This window comes from Gopherus flavomarginatus, chromosome 3 (genome assembly GCF_025201925.1).
Source record: "Gopherus flavomarginatus isolate rGopFla2 chromosome 3, rGopFla2.mat.asm, whole genome shotgun sequence".
In the NCBI taxonomy this organism is placed as follows: Eukaryota; Metazoa; Chordata; order Testudines; family Testudinidae; genus Gopherus; species Gopherus flavomarginatus.
In genome coordinates, this window is record NC_066619.1 from 265,097,414 (window position 1) to 265,115,131 (window position 17,718).

The following is a 17,718-nucleotide window of genomic DNA, read 5'->3' on the forward strand; positions in this document are numbered from 1 at the left end:
ATGCGTTTCAAAATGAGGAATTTAGAGATGGTAACTTCATGGAAAAGATAGCGAAGCCCGTTGGCCAAAATGCTGCTTTTGTTTTTGTTTTTTTCCCCTCCCCTGCATTCCAGATGTCCATTCTCAACAAGCTTTTCTACACTACCTTGGACAATCTGGAAAGTATTCCCCACTGAGCAGGGAGTAGGGCTGAGTGGGAAACTTTTCCCATCCCTCAAAAATTTTCAAGAGTTCAAACATTTATTTTCTGTCCAAAATGTGACAAAAAGTTGAAATTTCAAAGATTGTCAAACCACACACAAAAAAAAGGTTCAGTTGGGGTCAATCAAAACAATTTATTCCAATTTAGACCTTTTCTTCTTTTAACCTTTTTAAATCTAATTAGCCTAAATTTCTAAATGAAAAGTCACTTTGGACCCAAAACTGGAATTTTTCATTTAAATATTGAAATGAAACATTTTGACACTTTCAAACTTATTTTTCTAAAACTCTTTGAATCAGGAGATGTCAAAATTGACCAATTTTAACGAACAGGAATTTTTCAACAGAACAATGTTTTTTGTTAAAAGATTCCTGACCAGCTCTAGCAGGGAAAGGTATGCTGGCACTTCTACCCTGACAAATTTCATGATTAGTTGTTTGAATCACTTTGGCATTTCCTTAAGAGCAATACTGAAGAAAGCTGCAAACTAAACAGCAAGATCAATACCCAAGAAGATGCACAAGCATAAAATAATAATTTAATCCATCTGGAATTCAAACTCCTTTCTGAACCACATCAATACTTTTTACTCAGGCCTGATATATACTTACAAATTAGATCAACCTAGCTATGTTGCTCATGGCTCTGAAAAATTTTGCATCCTGAATGCTGTAGTTAGGTTGACCTAAACCCTGGGGTGTACACAGGTAGATCAGTGAAAGAATTCTTCCATTGCCCTAGCTACCACCTCTCAGAGAGATGGGTTTACTACTTTGACAGAAAAATACTGTCTGTAGATTGTAGGAAGCATTTGTACTATGGCACTACTGTAGCAGGTACATGGCCCAAGTTATGTGTAGCTACTGCTATATAGCTTTATTGGAAGCCCACTGAAGTAGTTTGAAAGACTCTCTCATTGCCTTCCGTAGGCTTTGGAGAAAGTCCCTAGTCAGCCAGTGTGTGGCAAGCCGGGATATGTATCTACAGCGCACTAATCTGTCATACACTAACTGGCCATACAAACCCTACTCAACTTGTAAATCCTTCCATCTGGCAATGCATGCCATTGTAACTCCTATGAGGTTTTGATTACTTTTGAGGGGCAACACCTTTGTAACAGATACCCCTGAAGAATACTGGCTACAAAGAGATTCTGCTACACTGACCTGAAAGTTCCTTAACATGCTTTGATGTATTGCCCTTCCAAAAAGCAGTAGGTCAAAGCACATGAGGGAACTGTTAGTGCATGGAAGCAGATCCATATAGCAACTTAGTGCATAGCAGGCTAGAGCATTGTACATTCACACCCTAGCTTCACCATGCACTGCCTCCATGCAGACAAGCATTTGTTTTGCTGCTGCTGTTCCGATTAAATTAAGGTAATTTCAGTTCAGTTAAAAGTCATGAGTGGCTGATTGGATTTTGGAAGACATAAGTCACATGGCATATCAGGGACAGGCTATTCCTGGCTCCAATCTCTATGATCAGTTCATTAGATGACACTGCCTCTCATCTTTTGTGCCATGTATCTTTAATATATAACTTTGTACTCACTTGTCCCAAATGTAACAAGTGCCATCTGCTCCTTCTTTATCCTAATCATACATATTTTAGCTCTAACTCTTGCAAATCCGTCTCCTAATGCTGCTTGAGTAGGCATACAGACACAGTTCAGGTCACAGAGAAGTGTTTTAGGAATGTTACAACCAGAGTGTTCACAAATCCAGTTGTTTAGCATGAGGCCTTTTCTCTGGACATAAATGATAAGTAAGGCCCCATGTCTGTCACGGAGGTTGTGGAACTCAGGGATTCTGTGACTTTCTGTGATCTCCATGAGTTCTGCGATGGCCAATGTGGCTGACCCCATGGCTGCCCAAGCTGCTGGCTCTGGGCCCAGCGGCCCTCGGGACAGCCAAACCAGCTGATGCTGGAGCAGCTCTGCAGCCAGTCACAACAGCCATTGCTTCATATGGATTGGGCTGCAAAATCTAGAATCGAGTCCTTAATTTCAGCACATCAATCTGTACTGCTGAAAATCCCATAAAAACATAAGATTCAAATATTTCTTATTGGATTTCTCTTATAATCCATTAACTCCTCCTCCATTATGAAACAATACAACATGCAATAAAGCAGTAAGTTTCCTGTTTTCCCATCTTTCCAGGATACACAGGACATAGAAGTGACCACTTTTAAATCAGATTCAGAGGGAAAAAGCCCAAGGATCTGAACCTAATCCCTAAATTCCAAAACAACAAGCCATTTTCTTCAACTAAAAGATCAAAGACAGCATACAAATATTGACTATCATTTACCTTCCATTTATGAAAAAGCAACCCCATCACTATAACATTCAGGATAGGAAATAGTTGTTCACCATTTTCCCTTGGGATTCTGTATATATGGCTCTCTATTGACTCTGCCATTTTAGAAACCAACTTAATGTTATGTTAAATTTTTAAAAAACAGAATATTTGATTATTTAATCTTCAAAATACATAAGAAGATCCATACCTTTTCATTAACTTCTTGAAATGAATCTCTCTTTTTAGTAATTCATAAATTCTAGCAGATGTAGCAAAAAGTTACATAAAATGCTTTTTAGAGTAATTATATCTTCATCTGGAAATTCTGATATTTGTGATATTTTACTCTTTGATAGCTACTATTAATATCTGCCAACAGACATCATTTCACAGTTACTCAAAGTTAAATAATTGATAGAAAAAGCTACTTATAATTGCAAGAGTTTTCTCTCTTTTAATTCAATTTAACTGACAAAATAATGTTTTTTTCCTGAATTGAATCATTACATTTCCAGTCAACATAGGACCTGATAGTGTTAAAATATGGTCAGCTGGGCCTTTTTTCTTCTAATTGGTATTTTGATATTTGTTTATAGTATATATCATTTGTATTAGAGTAGCACCTACAAACTCCATATTACCAGGTGCTGTTCATACACATAGTAGAAAACAGTCCCTACTCTGAAGGCCTGACAATTTAAAGAGATGAGACTAAGGGTAGGAGAAAGAAAGTAAAATACCAGTTTTGACAGATGAGGAACTCTGGCACTGTGACCGTAAGAGCCCCTCACTGATAAAGGGTTCTCTGCAATGTAACAGCAACTACTATCCACTCTGACAAACTCACTATACCCAACATATTGCTGTCAGGGTATTTATCTATAAAGAATATTTTGTAAGGTATCAAATGAAAACTTTTGTCATTGTGGTCATCAGAGGTGTTGTGTGAGGTGTATATATGGAGGTGTTAATTCAAAAGGTGTACGGGTATACTAAAAATATGTTTAAAATCATGTACCAAGCAGGGTTGATAAACCAGTCTTTTCCAGAGGAATGAATGACTTACTCATCTTTCCTTTCCTAGTTACCTGTTGTACTCAAGTATTATGAAACCAACACAAAGGACACTTAACGTGCCCTTCTGTTGGCATAAAATGCACTTGACCAGGAGGATGAGAAAGCAGCCTGGTGTCAGCACACTGGAGCACAAACAGCTGGGGAGAAAAACTTTATCTGGGCTATAAGTAGAAGGGGAGAGAATTCCTTTGCTACCTATCACATGGAGAACAAATAGGCCAGCGCTGTCTGGTATCTCCTACCATGTGGGTGGGTGACACTGAAAGGTTACTCTCGGTAAGAAATGCGTCTTGGGTAAGAATCATAACCTAAGTTTTAGTCACTTGGAAGCATGTTATCTTTTGTTTTATTTGTAATCATTTCTGTCCTCCTTATTCTTGCTTAGTATCACTTAACTTTTGGTTCTTTATGAATAAACTTATTCTTGTTTTATTATAAATTCATCTCAATACTTTTATGTTACAGTGAAATCTGCTGCCTCTGCTGAGCCAACAGCCTGGTGTGCCTTCTGTCTCTCTGGAGACATTGGACTTGAAAATTTCTGTAAGTGTTCAGTGACAGGAACTGGATACTGTTGAGGAACATTCTTCAAGGGAGCTCAGGAACTGAGGGGTCCAAGAATTAACTGCAAGGCAAGGAAAGGACTTAGCAGAGTCCTAAGGCGTTTATTGTTACAGACTGGAGTGTCAGGAAGCTGACACAGTTTAGCAGCAGCAGCAAATCTCTCTCTCACTGAGACAGAGGGCTAGCCCAATGACTTACAGGTCTGAACTCCCCAAGAAAGTGTCACAGGCACAGAGAGACAGCGTTGGTAACATCATATAGGAACTCAGTGACAGAAGTGGGAAATGAACCAAAATCTCTGTGTCCACTCCAGTGCCTTAACCACAAAAACATTATTTCTTTTCCTCTTAAATTCTAAACTAGCAATATCATTGCAGTTGGAGATGGAGATGGTAGAAGCAGGGGCGGCTCCAGGCCCCAGCACGCCAAGTGCGTGCTTGGGGTGGCAAGCCGCAGGGGGAGCTCTGCCAGCACCGTGAGGGTGGCAGGCAGGCTGCCCTCAGCAGCTTGCCTGCAGAGGATCCACTGGTCCTGCGGCTTTGGCGGACCACCCGCGGGCATGCCTGCAGAAGGTCCGCCGAAGCCGCAGGATCAGCGGACCATTCGCAGGCAAGCCGTGGAAGGCAGCCTGCCTGTCGTGCTTGGGGCGGCAGAATTCCTAGAGCCGCCCCTGGGTAGCAGCGGCATCAGTGAACAGAATCATAAAAGTTAGAGGTGGAAAAGGCCTATTTTATAGACCTAGATTGTCTCCCTGAAAAGGCAGGCTTGATAAGTACAGTGCACTTTCTTGTACTTTGTCCAGCAAAGTTTTAAAAATCCTAAGTGACTGTGTTTCTCCCCATTTCCTTGGGAAACTGTTCCACAGCCTAATTCAGACAGACAGACAGTCTTCCTGGAGATCACCCTAAATTTTCACTTCATCCCCTATATTCTAATTATATTTTCATGTAACACCCTAATAATTCCTGTCGCAACTGTACAGTTAGTAGGATATCATGGTTTGAGATTTAGATTTTAACATTTCTCCTTAGAATATCTTGACAGGGGGTCCAGAATATTTCTCTCCTTCTCTCCTGCTGATCTGTAAAAGATGCCCAGTAATTTCTCCTTTCTTTGCCTCTCTCTCACTGTTCACTGTCAGACTGAAGTTCCTTAGCTCTATCAGTGCTCCTTACAGAGCAGTATTTCTTCTTTCCCCTTTTTATTTCTTTTCTCTACAGTATGAACTGTACCCTTCTATGTTGACTCTTTATAAGAATCATCCCTGTAAATTACCTTTATGCCCATTTCATTATAAAATTTCCATAACTTTATATGACTTCGGGATCTTCCTGCTCATGTCCTATATTCCTAGTATTAGAGATTATTTCCTCTTAGACCCTGTATGGTCATTTTAGTATGCTGTAGAATAAGTTTTCCCCTTTCCTGCCTGGATTAAAACCCAGTCAACAAGACCAGACAGTGTGGAATCTAACAATTTAGATACTGCATCTAATTAACTTGAGCCTATCTAATATAAACAGTCTGCCATCACAAAAAACATTCTGATGCGCTGTACATTCTAAATTCTCCTTTCTACACCACCAGCTCATTAATTGGTTAGTTTCCATTACCAATCTTCTCCTTTCTTCTCTAGGTAATAGAAGGATCTCTGAGAAGATGACTCTTAAATTATCTTCCTTTAATTTATCTTCCCTTGTCACTGAAATGATTTGTGGTTATATCAAATATCCTCTCAGCTGTATCATCTGTTTCCACATGGTTGATAATCAATGGCAAATCATCCGTCAATTCTCACTTACCAGCACAGTATAGAATTCAAGTGCAGAGCTTTAGCTCAGAAAGCAGCTTTCAGATCAAGGATTCAAAGCAATCTGGACATTTTGAGTGAAATCCTAACCCCACCGAAGTAAATAGGAGTGTTGCCATTGATTTCAATAGGATCAGGATTTCATGGTTTTTTGGTTTTTTTTACGATTAGCTATTCAAGATAATTCTGTTTTAAACAGATATTAAATTGATTAAAATATTAACTATTTTGCCCAGTGTATCTCAGCACATTTGGATGTTTGTCTATGGCATAATGTGAGAATTCACACATAAGATGAAGTAAAGGCGTTGAGACAGAAAATTCAGAGTAGAGGGTAAATCTCTGTCGTCTATTGAAAAATATTTTTGCATATATGGCACATTGCCATCAAGTGCTGGGAAACATCTTCTGGTAGAAGACTAGGTGAATGGAATGTCAAGCTGTAGGTAATTCTGAATTTCTTGTATTGTATAGGTTTAGACCAGACTCTTACCTATGGATATTTAATGTTGTGGTGCATGGATGTGGTTTGGGGACATACATGATTTTTTTTCTCGTTTTTAAAGAAGAGGAAAATAGAGGACTCTCCTAAAAAGATGAAGAGTTCAGGCAAATTTTAAAACTCCCACAATACTATTTTAAGCACATTTTAAGGGATGCTTCAAAGCTGTTAACATGAATCTGTAAATTACTGTGAACTTTGAGACTAATATCATGCCTACTATAGTTGCTTACATTTAACTCTCTTCCTTGGACACTGTGACCAAGATGGGCACCTGCCTACACTAGCTCTTATGCAACTAAGGTTGTTGTCTGAATAATAAGTGCATAGCAGTAGGGATATACTACTGACCACCTGACCAAGATGGTGACAGCAATTCTGAAATGCTCAGGGAGGTGAAAGAAACTACAAAAACAGAAAACCCAGTAATAATGGGGGATTTCCACTATCTTCATATTGACTCAGTATTTGTCACTTCAGGATGAGATGCACAGATAAAATTTCTAGACACAATTACTGACTGTTTCTTGGAGCAGCTAGTCCTGGAACCCACAAGAGAAGAGGCAATTCTTGATTTAGTCCTAAAGTGGCACACGGGATCTTGTCCAAGAGATGCATATAGCTGAATCACTCAATAATAGCAACCATAATGTAATTAAATTTAATATCCTTGTAGGGGAAATACCAAAGAAACCCACCATAGTAGCATTTAACATCAGAAAGGTGAAATACACAAAAATGAGGAGGCTAGTTAAATGGAAACTAAAAGGAACATTCATAAGAGTAAAATGCTTGCAAGATTAATGGAGCTGTTTTTAAAACACCATAACAGAGGCTCAATGTAAAAGTATACCCCAAATAAATAAAAAACAGGAAGATCAACAAATGCCACCATAGTTAAACAAAAGAAACAAAAAGACATCCTTTAAAGATTGGAAGTCAAACCCTAGAGAGAAAAATAGAAAGGAACATAAACTCTGGCAGATCAAGCATAGAAGCATAATTAGGTAGACCAAAAAGAATTTGAAGACCAACTAGCAAAACACACACAAACTAACATCAAACTTTTTTAAAGTAAATCAGAAGCTTGCCAAACAATCAGTGTGTCCACTGGATGATCAAGATTATAAAGGAGCACTCAAGGAAGATAAGGCCATTGTGGAGAACCTAAATGAATTCTTTGCATCAGTCTTCACTGCAGAGGACGTGAGAGAGATTCTCACACTTGAGCCATTCTTTTTAGGAGACATATCTGAGGAACTGTCCCAGACTGAGGTGTCAGTAGAGGAGGTTTTGGAACAAATTGATAAATTAAACAGTAATAAGTCCCAGGACCAGATAGTATTCACCCAAGAGTTCTGAAGGACCTCAAATATGAAATTGCAAAACTAATAACGGATGTATGTATCCTATCACTTAAATCAGTTTCTGCACCTGATGATTGGTAGATAGCAAATGTGATGCCCATGATTGAAAAAGGCTCCAGAGGCAATCCTGGCAATTTACAGGCTAGTAACCTAACTTCAGTACCGTGCAAACTGGCCAACACTATAGAAGAGCACAGAATGATCAGGCACATACATGTACATGCTATGTTGAGGAAGAGTCAACACAGCCTTTGTAAAGGAGAAATCCTGCCTCACCAATTTACTACAATTTTTGAGGGGATCAACAAAATGGAAAAGGGTGAGCCAGCGTATATAGTGTACTTGAACTTTCAGAAAGTCTTAGGGAAGGTGCATCACCATCTTAAGCAAAGTATGGAGTCTTGGGGATTAGGGAGAAGATCCTCCCATGGATCCGTAACTGGTTAAAAGATAAGAAAGAGGGTAAGAGTAAATGATCAGTTTTCATAGTTGAAGAGAGAGAAATGGCAGGGTCCCCTAAGGATCTGTACTGGGACCTGTGCTGTTCAACATGATCATACATGATCTGGAAAATGGGGTAAACTGTGAGCTGGCAAAGTTTGCCAACAATACACAAATACTCAGAATAGTTCAGTCCAAAGCTAACTGTGAAGAGTTACAAAGGGATCTCTCAAAACTGGGTGACTGTGCAACAAAATGGCAGATGAAATTCAATGTTGATAAATGAAAAATAATGCACATTGGAAAACATAATCCCAACTATGTACAAAAAGATGGGATCTAAATTAGCTGTTACCACTCAAGAGATATTGAAGTCATTGTGGAGAGTTCTCTGAAAACAGCTGTTAAACATGCAGCAGCAGTTGAAAAAGCTAACCATATATTAGGAACCATTAGGAAAGGGATAGATACAAGACAGAAAATATCATTATGTCACTATGTAAATACATGTATGCACACACCTGGAATACTGCATGCAGTTTTGTTCATCCCATCTCAAAAATATATATTAGAATTGGGAAAAGTACACAAGGGCAACAAAAATGATTGGGGGTATGCAGCAGCTTCCATATTAGGAGAGATGAAAAAGACTGGGACTGTTCATTTTAGAAAAGAGATGGCTAAGGGCAAATATGATAGATATCTAAAAATTCATGAATGGTGTGGAGAAAGTGAATACAGAATTGTTATTTATCCCTTCACATAACACAAGAACCCAGGGTGGGTATCCCAATTAAATTAATAGGCCTCATGTTTAAAACAAGCAAAAGGAAATATTTCTTCACACAACATGCAATCAACCTGTGGCACTGGTTGCCAGGGGATGTTGTGAAAGCCAAAAGTAAAGCTGGATTAAAAAAAGAATTAGATAAATTCTTGGAGGATAGGTCCATCAATGGCTGTTATGCAGGATGGTCAGAGGCACAACCCCATGCTTTGGGTATCCCTTAACTTCTGACTGCCAGAAGCTGGGATTGAACAACAAGGCATGGGTCATTCAATAAATGCCCTGTTCTGTTCATTCACTCTGAAGCATCTGGTGCTAGCCACTGTTGTAAGACGGGATAATGGGTACATGCACTATTGGTCTGACCCAGTATGACCGTTCTTATGGTTTATTTGCCAAATGCCTAGTTCATCATTTGTCAGCAAGGAAACATTACAAGTAAAACTGTGTTGCTTATTTCGAGCATTTGGGAAATGCTTTGAAAGAGACTAGGGCAGAGGCCTCATGAATAGTTTTTGGAAGGTTGTTCCAAGTGTAAGAGTCAGTTTAAAGAAGACTTGGAGACACTGGAGAGATGAAGATGAATGAAGTATTGAGTACAGTTCAGCCTTTTCAAACAATCCATGCTTAACTAAAATATGCAGCATAAAGGGGAGCCAGTGATGTTGCTGTTGTATATCACAAGCCCTGGACTGCTAATAACTAATGGAGTTCTCCTTTAGCTCAAGTGGCCTGTGCTTTTAGAGGGGGGAGGTTGGCATTCTATTCCCCGCTGACAACTTGAGGTGGTAGATGGGCACGGATATTACAATATTTTTATTACACCTTTCCATTAAACTGTCATGAAAATATTTAGGGACTGCATCTATTTGCCAATGGTTAGTAATAGTTTCTTTAACCTAATGTGCTGTACAACGTGATTTATCTACTAAATTACCCATTTAGAAACCACATTAAAAGAACATTAAGATTTCAAAGACAAGCACTCAAAAGTTAGGATATGCATCTTTAATTTGTCTCCCTTGTGCATATGCATTGCGGTATAGTCTTTAATTACATAATCAGATATTATTTTTCCACAGAATATCTACCTCATTCATGTATATAGATCCAAATGTTCCTATTTATGCTGGAAGGGCCTATAAAATAAAGTACTACTAGCAAGATTGTTGGGATCAATGGATTAATTAGATGCTTTATAATGCATCCTTTTTGCTAGCACAAAACCTCAGTTCTTATGGTCCTGTGTCATGATTTAAAGCTAAAGTATCCAGAAAGTATACTTGGGTGTGGTTATTAACTTAGACTATTAAACCTGGGACCTGGTACATGCCCCTTACCCTGTCCACAGGACAAACAGGGTTCTGGCATGGACTGAACTATTCTGAGTATTTGTGTATTGTTGGCAAACTTTGCCAGCTCACAGTTTACCCCATTTTCCAGATCATGTATGATCATGTTGAACAGCACAGGTCCCAGTACAGATCCTTAGGGGACCCTGCCATTTCTCTCTCTTCAACTATGAAAACTGATCATTTACTCTTACCCTCTTTAATCACCAGTGGAGTCCCTCAAGGATCGGTTTTGGGACCGATCTTATTTAACCTTTTTATTACTGACCTTGGCACAAAGAGCGGGAATGTGCTAATAAAGTTCGCGGATGACACGAAGCTGGGGGGTATTGCTAACACGGAGAAGGACAGGGATGCTATTCAAGAAGATCTGAACCACCTTGTAAACTGGAGTAATAGAAATAGGATGAAATACAATAGTGAGAAGTGCAAGGTCATGCATTTAGGAACTAATAATAAGAATTTTGGATATACGTTGGGGGCGCATCAGTTGGAAGCGACGGAAGAAGAGAAGGACCTTGGGGTACTGGTTGATAGCAGGATGACTATGAGTCGCCAATGTGATACGGCTGTTAAAAAAGCAAATGCGATTTTGGGATGCATCAGGCGGGGTATTTCCTGCAAGGATAAGGAGGTGTTAGTACCGTTGTATACGGCGTTGGTGAGACCCCATCTGGAATACTGTGTGCAGTTCTGGTGTCCCATGTTCAAGAAGGATGAATTCAAACTGGAACAGGTTCAGAGACGGGCTACGAGGATGATCCGAGGAATGGAAAAACTGCCTTATGAAAGGAGACTCAAAGAGCTTGGCTTGTTTAGCCTGGCCAAAAGAAGGCTGAGGGGGGATATGCTCGCCCTATATAAATATATCAAGGGGGTTAACGTTAGGGAGGGAGAGGAATTATTTAAGTTTAGTACTAATGTAACCACGAGGACGAATGGGTATAAACTGGATATTAGGAAGTTTAGGCTTGAAATTAGACGAAGGTTTCTGACCATTAGGGGAGTGAAGTTCTGGAATAGCCTTCCGAGGGAAGTAGTAGGGGCAAAAGACTTTCCTGGCTTTAAGACAAAGCTTGATAAATATATGGAGGGGATGTTATGATAGGATCGTTAATTTGGGCAATTGATCTTGAATTATCACCAGACAGGTCTGCTCAATGGTCTGCGGGGAGATGTTGCATGCGATGGGTACTGAGTTGCTGCGGAGAACTCCTTCTTGGGTGCTGGCTGGTGACTCTTGCCCACATGCTCAGGGTTTAGCTGATCGCCATATTTGGGGTCGGGAAGGAATTTTCCTCCAGGGCGGATTGGCAGGTGCCCTGGAGGTTTTTCGCCTTCCCCTGCAGCGTGGGGCACGGGTCGCTTGCTGGTGGTGTCTCTGCAGCTTGAGGTCTTCAAACCATTTTTGAGGATTTCAAAAACTCAATCCTGGGATAGGGGTTGTATAAAATTGGATGGGTGGGGTTCTGTGGCCTGCCTTGTGCAGGAGGTCAGACTAGATGATCAGATTGGTCCCTTCTGACCTATGAGTCTATGAGTCTATGAGTCTAGACATGCAGGAAAATTGCAAGTAAATTGCAAATCTGTCTTCACTTTTGTACCGTCTTTTTAAATAATGAATATGTAAAGTGGATTCTAATTCTAACGCTTCTAACCCAAGCTTACTTATAAAGCTGTAAGTTTTGTAATAGGTTATCCCCCGCCCAAACAGAAACAAAGACAAAAGCGACTGCAAGAGGAAAAATAAAAGGGTATGGAAAATAATTTTTTTTTTAGGGTAGCTGTGTGCTGCTTGCTGCCAATGTCAGGCCAAAAATCTGGCTCCATTCTCAAAAAGGCCATGTATCCCAGATTTCTCTGATGTCACGCTGGATCAGGAGACAAGGCTCCATCCTCCCTGATGCTTGGATGGGATGATGTTCTACTTTCTCGAGGTTCAGCAGAAACAGCATTGTGAGAGCAGGAGAGAATCATCGAGGATATTTCATTAGGCCCAAGCAATGTTGTGGCCTGAGGTTCAATAGACTTTATGCACATTAGACCAGTAATCTGAAGCAAAAAAATAAAGGATAGCTCTTGATATCATACTTTTTCAGTCTGTGGAAAACCACAAACATTACTATTCCAGTCCTCTTTCCAACTTTGTGCTAAAATCCCCTTAACAATTTTATCTCAAAATCAGTGCAACCTTGACATAGTTGAAAGTCCACTTCTGAAACCAAGGTTTCAGTTTGCATCACATCAGTCCTCCCCTTACTTTAGTTAAGGATGATGGCTTATCAGGCATAGTTCATTAGTTAGGCCTTTATAACCACTTTTACAGTCTCTTCCACAGGTTGGCCATTCTGTCTGTTCCGTTGTCACAGCAGCCACTCTGCTCTCATGTCAACACAATAAAGTTCCCATCTTCTAGTATGTGAAGCTACAGTTACATTGGTGACTGGGCACAGGTCATGCTTGTGGTTGTGCCAGAACCCTCTACCATCCACATCCAAACTCCAGCAAGGCAAGTACTGGGCAAGAATAATAGCACACTTGAGGGTGTAGATGTGAGCAAACCTTGGGCTGTGGCACAACCTTGTGCCCAGGCCTGTTTGTCCTGTGGACAGGGTAAGGGGCATGTACCAGGTCCCAGGTTTAATAGTCCTTCAGCCCCTTTCCCACAATGCACTGACCCTTTCCTACCTGACCTGTACCCAAATCTATAACAGTCCCTCTGTCCCCATTCTCACCAGTAGTAGCAAGCTGTGCTGACCACTTCAGAACAGTTTTCCACTACACTTCTTTTCACCTGTACACATGGACATGGAACCTACTCGGAGAGATGCCACCTGGTCATCCAAGCACACATGGTGCTCATCAATGTGTGGTCAGAGTTTGGTGTCTTCCATGACTTCTCCCACAGAACGAGGAACATCCACCTCTACTGGGAAGTTTTGGTGAGGTTGGTGCAGGCAGGCATTTACCTGATTCCAGTCCAGTACTGGGAAATGAATAAAGCACTTCAGGCTCTGGTACCAGAAAGCAAAAGACTCAGTAGTCACTCAGTATCACAAGCCCCATCCCAAATCTGCCGGCCTCGTGGTTTGACAGGATACCGATGAGGGACAGGACAAGGAGGCAGCAGGGACTGTGGAGGAGGAGGACCTGGAAGACCTGGAGGAAGAGGAGCACATTATCCTGCACTTCTACCCAGAGAAGCTGGCTCAGCAAACCCCTCCTAACAAGCCAGAGAAGGACCCCGAGACTCAGCAGGATCCAGAACCTGAGGCTGGTAAGTTCAACCCTCACCCTCCCCACCAACATCCTTTCCCTCTTTCTCTGGGGCTGCATGCAGGACTGGAAGGCCACTCACATCCTTCCTCCGCACCGCAAATGGTCCCTCAACCAAGACACAACTCTAATTCAACATTTACTGAATTACCACGAACCACATCAGAAGCTGTAGAACAGGTTATCAGACCACTATCATACTGACCCATGGTCTGTTATTTGTTGGCCAACAGGCTGACAGTGAGGGAGGGGATAGAAATGTCAGTTGGGGAACAGAACATTTGTACATGATAAAGTTATAGAGTGGCCTTTGTATCAGGGCTGGTTATATATGGGAAGGAGAAGGGGAAACCTTGCTTCTGTGAGGAATGCAATGGGGTTCTCTGTCACAATACAAGTGTTTTGAAGTATTACTGGTCCCTGGTGTCCAGGGTCTCCCCACTTGGAGCCATGCCATACAATCTGGCAGAAAGGAGGGGACAGTATCCTGCCCCAACAGCTGTGCAAATACAATACCATGTCCCTTTGCAGTGGGGAGGTGAGTGGGTTGCAGTCCTGATCAGAAAGTTCATGGAACAAAGTACAGTTGCTGTGTGACTCTTTCCCCATTCCTTTCTCCACTCTTTGCTGAACAAAGAGGATGAATTTTCTGACATTGCAGGAGCTGGCTTGGAGATGGGTAGGCATTTGCAGTGGTTCTCTTCTCCCCGCTTCATGCAGTCTCCATCTGCTAACCTAGAATATAGTCTATTTCCATTCAGATTGCCTCCCAGTCCCTTAAGCACATGTCCACAAATTTCTAGTACAGCAGAAACTTCAGCTTAAGGTTCTTAAGGTTCAGTGGCAGAGCAAATATACTTGGTCCACCTTCACAGTTCACCTAACCCCTTGATTTAGTTATATGTACAGGGGTAACAAGCAGCACAAACATCTCTCTGGCATAGACTGCCAGATCCCCTGCTTAGTTTGAAGTTGCTTTCCCATTTTGCCAGACTGTTGATGTCAGGACAGGTTTTCATTAGCCAGAGTAAGAGCGAGTGTGTGGGGTCCCACAGAATAATTCTGGGCACACAAACACCAAACAGAACCATGTCATTTCTTGGGAATAAAATCCCTTCTTCACACTTCAAGTACAATCCTGATCTCCCCAGCACACAGAAATGCCAGTGTGTCCAACATTAGCGTTCATGAACCTTTGTGATCCATTAAGCCTTGAAGAATAAGTGAATGATAACCTTTTTGATTGCCCTACTTGCACCTTTTGGTGGGCATAGTATGGGGACATGGGTGCCATTGATGACCTCTGAGTAGTTCAGAAACCCCATTCTTTGGAACCCAGCTATAATTGCTGGAAGTTTGGCAATGGCAACCACCTGTGGGTAGAGGAGTGCTGATAACTTCACAAACCTGCACTGCCACGAGCCTGACAGTGGTCTTCCCCACTCTGAAGCAGCTTGAGACTGATGGGTAGCTGTCCAGTATTGCTACTTCCAAAGGGAAATAGCCATCCACTTCTGCACCAATGGGACTTTGGAACCAAGTGTTCTGCTACTGTAGGGTGAAGGCCAGCTCCTCAAACGGCTCCATGAACATCAATTTCCTCATTATGAATTTCTGCAGCCACTGGTCATCATCCCAAGTTTCAAATATGATGTGATCCCACCACACCAGGCACCCTCCACACTGCACTATGCACCATTTCTGCTCCAGGAGCAGTTGTCCACCCATGGTATATAGCCACAACACCAGCAGTCTCCTGCATGCCTGTGTCATGGGACAACAGTGGATCAGTCACTGCCCTGGTCACCTGTCTTTGGCTTATAAGATAGGACCAAGACCATTCACCCAAGATTCTCGCTGGTTGCATGCTGCAGTGCACACATATGGCTCCTGCAAGAAGGAGCAGTCGCAGAAACACATCATTAGGTACTCGCTCTGTGTCTTCCACCAAGTTGTAAAGAGGGGTGAGCAGGAACTGCCATCAACAAATATGTGAAGATGGCAGACAGTACCAACAACAAACTGTCAGGCAGTTCCTAGAGTGTCTCCTGTAATGCACAGAACCCTGGGATACTACCCCTGAAATCCTAATGTCAAACAATACTAATACCAAAAAGCAGCAGTGTGGATGTGTGAATATGTATGTATACAGTTTGTATCCATGTCCACCACAGCATATGTGCACACTCAGTGTGGGTATGGGGGTACATGTGAGACCGTATCCATGGATAAGTACCCAACTATGTGTGCCACTGTGGATGTAGCCTAAATGTCACAAACAGAAGAACTGCAAGCTCAAAGACAATCAGGTCTGAAATAGGAGAGTTCAAAGGAGTGCAGGGCTAGAAAGCAGCACAAACTTTCCAAAAAGTTTTGGCCATTTATTTATTAAATTTATTTCTTCACATGAAAGGGTAAAATCAGTTTACATCATTTATTTGCTACTGCTGCTGCCTATCCATGGTTTCAGTTTGCTAAGAGGGAAGTCATTCTTCTTGGTTGACAGCTCAAGAGAGCATAGTTTTTGTTTTGGAGTACAATGTAGAAAAAGATGATTAAGAAGCTGATAGATATAGCAAAATGTTCTAAACTGAAGAAGCTGGTACTTGATATGTTTACATTTCTCCCTAGAAATTTGCTACTGTCAGGCTTTAGAGCACAGTATTACACTTATACAAAGGTTCAGGGTGTTCTTGCAAGTTCATTAGTGCAGTGCAAAATCAGCTGATTCAAGGAGGAATTGAAGTGAGCGCCCATTTAAGTACCTGAGGACATGTTGGAATACAGGATAATCACTTTATCACAGTTGAGAAAGTAGAGCTGAGTGGAAGATGCTAATGATGACCTCACAGGATCAGCAGCAAATTAATCTTATTTACAACAACTTTCAATATGTCATCCAAATCTGCTAATGAGGAGAGGTTGAAAGTGAAACAACTTTTGCCTAAACAATATTTTGCAGTTTCCTGTAACCCAACCTCGCAGAGTAACCAGTGTAAGTTTTTGTCATCTTAGTACTGGAGGAGTTCTTCATATGTTCCTTTGTTAACTAGGAATACTTGGTGTACCAGGCCCAGAGGCCTCTTGCTGGAGGCCTGAGGGTCTTACAAAACCTAGTCCTAGAAAAGAGCAGTAGAGAGGTCCTCCAAGGGGCACACAGTGGCTCCAGGGAAGCAACCAATCGGGGTCCAGGAGGAACATATAAAAAGAGCTGCAGAACAGAGTCAGTTCTTTGTTGGAGCCAGAGGAATGTAGATGGTGGTCCTGGCTGACCAAAGAGAACTGCAGAACCATGGACAGATAGGTTCCTGAGAGGGACCAGGGAAGCAAGAAGGAGCTCTTGGCTGGCTGCTGGGACTTGCTGTATGCCTAGGCCTATGATATGAGTGAAGTGCATGTGAAGGTGAAGCGTTCAAGAAAAGTGACCCAGAGAAACATCAGAATTGTGAGTGGCCAAAGGGATGCAGCGAGTGGCTGCTATTCATAAGGTCCCTAGACTGGCACCCAGAGTAATGGGTAGGCCTGCGTCGCTTCCCCCACCCCAATTAGAACCATTGAATATCAGGGTTGGAAGGGACCTCAGGAGGTCATCTAGTCCAACCCCCTGCTCAAAGCCGGACCAATCCCCAACTAAATCATCTCAGCCAGGGCTTTGTCAAGCCTGACCTTAAAATCCTCTAAGGAAGGAGATTCCACCACCTCCCTAGGAAAATCATTCCAGTGCTTCACCACCCTCCTAGTGAAAAAGATTTTCCTAGTATCCTACCTAAACCTCCCCACTGCAGCTTGAGACCATTACTCCTTGTTCTGTCATCTGCTATCACTGAGAACAGTCTAGATCCATCCTCTTTGGAACCTCCTTTGAGGTAGTTGAAAGCATTTATCAACCCTCCCCCTCCCTCATTCTTCTCTTCTACAGACTAAACAATCCCAGTTCCCTCAGCCTCTCCTCCAGCCACCTAATCATTTTTGTTGCCCTCTTCTGGACTCTTTCCAATTTTTCCACAATTTTTCTTGTTGGGGCCCAAAACTGG